Below are 5764 nucleotides of genomic sequence, written 5' to 3'. Positions count from 1 at the left end.
CGCGACAAAAATAGAATTTTACATTTATCGATCCTATATTCCACAAAGGAATGCACATGTAATCTAGATTGAAACAAAAATGTAAAATCCTAAAACTAATACAGCTCCTGCTGTAATTAATACATACAATCATGCACACATATAAAATGCCCTTGACATGTCCAAGGGTCCAATCACACATAATATCTATAAGCCATAATAGTTGGAGCCTGCAACCACAGAGTTAGCACATCCTACTATTATCATGCCTAAATTATGTATGACATATGCATAATTTAACTAAAAACCAAACACACAGAGGCAAACCCTAGCTCTGATACCAATTGTTGGTTGATACTCGGAATATCGTACCGATTCTCCTGTACAAAAATTTTGTACAAGTCCTGAACCATTCCTAACAACCTATTATGTTCTTTAGAAATTAAATTAGGAATCACAAACGGAACTTAACATTATTTATTCCAAATTTAACTTATCTATTCTTAGAGGTTTAGACTTGGATCGCAAACGATACTTAACATTATTGATCCAAATCCACCCATGTTACAAATTCAATTAAATATTAATTTCAAAGATTGGCTTCCAGGTTAAACATGGCGAGGCACTAGGCCTTCTTGGGTATGAGAGCATCCACCATTTCCTAGACAAAGCCTTTCAACGAAATTTAATATTTAATTTCCTTATAGTAACCCTAGGTTTAACCAAAAGGAACAATCGAATCACAAGATCAAAAAAAAAATAAAAGAACACAAACTCGAATCACAAATTCGAAACCTAGAATCATATGCCTCTTATGTTTGGTATTTCAAAATCTATACAAAGAAAACTAGTATGATGCGGAATAGAATTACTAGTTATACCTTTCTTTGTAAGCAACAACCTCTTGATCTTCTATCGTATTCCTCTTCTTATCTCGGACGTCGTGTGGGCGATGATCTACCGAGATGAGAACCACCCAAGCTTCTTTCTTCTCCAAGCAAGTTTCGGCAACCACAAGAACTCCAAGAGAAGATGAGGTTCGGTCACCACCACCAAGCTTCAAGGGATGCTAGAAACAAAGCCTCCTATCTCTCCTTCTTCCTCTAACAAAATCCGGCCACCAACCAAAACCCTTGAGATGAAGATGCCGCTGGCCAAGGAAGAAGAATAGGAGATGGAGAGGAAGAGAGGGGCCGACCACCAACCAAGGAAGAGATGAACCAAAGAAGATATCTTGTTATGATGTGAGACACCTCTACCCTCTCTTTTATATTCCTTGATCTTGGCAAATAAAGAAAGTTTTATTAAAACTTTCTTATTCTCTTTGCCAATGAAAGGAAAGTTTAATAAAATTTCCCTTTCAAACTATATATGGCCGGCCACCTTAATCCCTCCAAACAAGAAAAATTTTAAACACAAAATTAAAACTTCCTAATTTATTTCCGGAAATTTTTAAATAAAAATTTCTCTTCTGAAAATTCCCTTCATGGTTGGTCATAAAAGGAAACTTTTATAAATTAAAATCTCTCTATTAAAACATGTGGATGATTTACAAAAAGGAAAGTTTTCTCTAAAATTAAAATCTTCCTTTCAATCTACAAATAAGGAAAGATATCAAATCTTTTCTTAATCTTTTGTAGAATCTATAAAATGAAAGATTTAATTTTAAAACTCTCTTTTAAATCATGAGAATGGTTACAAAAAAGGAAAGCTTTATAAAAATTAAAATCTTCCTTTTAACTATAAATAAGGAAAGATATCAAACCTTTCACTTAATCTTTTGTAGAAAACTATAAAAGGAAAAAATTTAAATTTTAAACTCTCTTTTAAAACCATGACTTCCACATAAGAAAGATTTAAAAAAAATAAAAACCTTTTAATTTATTGTGGCCGACCACATCAAGCTTGGGTTCAAGCTAGGGCCGGCCACCTAATGAAACCAACTCATCTTGGTTTGGCCGACCCTAGCTTGGGCTCCAAGCTAGGCTTGGTCGGCCACCTTAAGGTGGGTAAGAAGGTGGGTAAAAAGGTGGGTATGGGTGGGTATAAGACTTTATAAATAAGAGGCTACGACAGAGACCGAGAGGAGGAATTGGTTTTGGTCTCTCGATGAACTTGAGCTTCCTGTGTTCGCCCCAAACACCCAACTCGAGTTCATCAATAATATCTTATTCCACTAAAGAGTTATTATTGAACTACCGCACCAATACCATATTACTATATGGGCTCCTTTTTATCATGAGTATGTTAATCTCCCTGTGTTTAAGATATAGAATGCCCACTAATTAAATGAGTTACTAACAACTCACTTAATTAATATCTAGCTCCAAGAGTAGTATCACTCAACCTTATCGTCATGTCGGACTAAGTCCACCTGCAGGGTTTACATGATAATCCTTATGAGCTCCTCTTGGGGACATCATCAACCTAGATTACTAGGACATAGTTTCCTTCTATAATCAATAACACACACTATAAATAATATCATTTTCCAACTTATCGGCCCTATTGATTTATCGAACTAAATCGCATCCTTTGATAAGTCAAAGAAATAAATACTAAATATATGTGCTTGTTATTATATCAGGATTAAGAGTACACACTTCTATATTAACAAAGGTCTTGTTCTTTTATTCAGTCAGTATAAAAAGAACTTACCTTAAATGGTCATGCTCAATATACTCGGAGTGTACTAGTGTTATTTTATAGTTAAGATAAACTAATACCAAATTATACTACGACTATTCCAATGGTTTGTTCCTTTCCATCTTAGTCGTGAGCTACTGTTTATAATTTATAAGGAATTGATAACATGATCTTCTGTGTGTGACACCACAGACCATGTTATCTTCAATTATGAACAACTACACTTAGCATATAAATGTAGGCATTTGACCAATGTGATTCTTTATTTCAAAATAAATGTTTACAAAAAGCTAGGCTTTTAGTATATACTCTAACAAAAATATCTTGAATTTGTGGACTACGAATCTCTTGAGTTTGTGGGCTAGCTAGGTTTGTCATCAGTGTTGTTGTTTTTAATAAAGTGCTAATAAAAAAATTAGCACCAAGTTGGGCTCTGGCAGCATTAAAAGCCTCTTTAAGTGAATAATATTCTTTGAAGAAAGAATGTTCTAGACCTTGTATGGCCAAATTTGTTTCTTCCCAAGTAGCAGATACCTCAGCTTATGGTCTAGAGAAGATGACATAACAAGAGAATTTCTTGCCTGCTGGCTTTTGTATCGTTGTTAAAAAATAATTTGTTAAAGCATTGATAACTGCTATCTTATGTCCAAAACTGCCAGGAATGGTTGGAATATGTCAAATGTTATCAATAAGACAATGTTGTATGTGGTCTAACTTGTCTCTGAATATAGAGTGGAATTGATCTTCATGTTGTGTGAATTGTTGTAATTCTTGATTTCCAAATCTTAATGTTTTAGTAGCAAATGATGTTCATACCTTTCTCGGTCTATCCATTATCTAAAAGAAAGGACTATCAGTGTAATAAACGGGATAAAGTATTAACTAAGGAATTGTTAATTCCTTTTATATGTTCCAGTGAATGCATAATCCTTTATTAATAATGGTATTAGTGAATTTTAACCATCTTTTAGTACTTAATCCTTTTCGTAATCCTTTAGTTTGCTGACTGTATTTAATTATAGCTTCACAGTCTATTCTAACAGTAATTTCTTGTTTATTGCAAATGAATAATCTGAAGGCTTCTAGACAATAAATAATAGCTAATATTTCAAAATCTAGTGAAGTTAAATGTCCTTTTTCTTGAAATTTTCCAGAGGCATGCCTATATAAGATTTCAATAGTTTTAGGGTTATATTTGTTAGGGTCGATTTGTAACTAGAGGGGTGGGTGAATAGCTCATCGTTCTTGGTTTGCTTGCTTCATGATAATGATATGTAGCGGATAGTACTCGAAGCAACCCTTACAACGCTAACACAAGGATTTACTTGGTATCCACCTCAAGAAGAGGTGACTAATCCAAGGATCCACATATGACACACTCTCCACTATGAAAAATACTCCTTCTCGATAACTACCGAAGGTGGAGAAACCTCGTATAAACTCACACAACAAGATACAACACATGCAAGAAGAAAATACAAGAATATAAAGTAAAAACCTCTTCTTGCTTGACCTTGTTGATATAGATCGCCTCTTGAATCTTGGAAGTACAGCAACACTTATCCCCAAGAGCTTCCAAGAACTGGCGGAGAGTAAGCGGAGAAAATCGCGTGCACTGGAAGAAGGCTCGAGTGAAAGGAGTCTGTACTGAGAAGAAAGCTCGTCAAAGCTTTATACCAAGCGCCTCTAGGGCTTCCAATCAATTGTGCTTGCTCCCAATCGATTACCAAGTGAGATCCACGCTATCCTAGCCGTCCAAAGCTCGCTAGCTATGCAACGGTCATATCCTAATCGATTGGGGAGGCTTGAATCGATCTGTTGATCAATTCAGAGCACCTCTGTGCTCTCGCTGGAAAAGACCTGAATCGATCGTCCAATCGATAGGGATGACAATTTCACCCGAACCCGATGGAGGATCCGACATTCGACCCGAATGGAGGAGGGTATGGAGGGGCTATCAATACCCAATACCCGACCCGAATACCCGATTAAATAATATAGATATACATATATTAAAGAAAGTTTTCTTTTTCTAAAATCAATTTACTATTTTTTTTTTATATTAGTAGGAGACTATATAGATGTTTAATCTATTTTTTAATTATATATATATATATATATATATATATATATTAATAGGATGTTAATTTTAATATGTTTTTGTTGAATGATAATAGTTCGATAGAAAGAAGAAAAATTATACGTATAGAAGATATCCAATCCTTTAATGGGTATGAGTATACCCATTGGATATCCTATACCCGATGGGTATGAGTACGGAGGATATAGAATTCAACCCAAACCCGACCCATTGTCATCCCTACCAATCTATTTAGTCTTCCTCGTCGTAGTGGGAGGGTTGTTAGGCAACCTGATAGATTCATGTTTTTGGGAGAGTCTTCGGACTTGATCCCCGGTGAACATGAAGATGATCCCTAGACATATAATGAAGTACTCCAAGATAAAGATGCAACGTCTTGGCAAAGTACGACCAGAGGGATTCATTGCGAAGGGCAAAGAGCATCTTGTATGTAAGCTCAATCGGTCCATTTATGGACTGAAGCAAGCTTCGAGATCTTGGAACATCTGGTTTGATGAAGTGATCCAGTCTTATGGATTCATTCAGTGTCCGGATGAGTCTTGTGTATACAAGAAAAGTGACAGAAACGTGGTGGTATTTTTTGTACTATACGTAGATGATATTTTGCTCATTGGCAATAATGTCAAAGTGTTGTCAGATGTAAGGGTATAGTTGTCCAAGCAGTTTGATATGAAGGACTTGGGAGAATGTGGACATATTCTTGGGACCAAAGTAATAAGGGATCGCAAGAAAAGGATGTTGTTCTTATCCCAAGCTTCATACATCGATACTATCCTAGCTTGTTTTAGCATGCAAAACTCCAAGAAAGGTTTTCTACCTTTTCGGTATGGAGTACTTTTATCTAAAGAGATGTGTCCTAAGACATCAAAGAAGATAGAAGAGATGAAGGCAGTTCCTTATACTTCGGCTGTAGGAAGCCTAATGTATGCGATGCCATGTACGAGACCAAATATCTGTTTTACCATTGGCATGGTTAGCAGATATCAAAGTAACCCAGGACCGGGACATTGGACTGTCGTAAAGCATATATTAAAGTAC

The sequence above is a fragment of the Zingiber officinale genome, chromosome 4B, assembly GCF_018446385.1.
Source record: "Zingiber officinale cultivar Zhangliang chromosome 4B, Zo_v1.1, whole genome shotgun sequence".
Classification (NCBI taxonomy): Eukaryota; Viridiplantae; Streptophyta; class Magnoliopsida; order Zingiberales; family Zingiberaceae; genus Zingiber; species Zingiber officinale.
The sequence above is the reverse complement of the archived record's forward strand: the minus strand, read 5'-3'. Positions refer to the sequence as shown.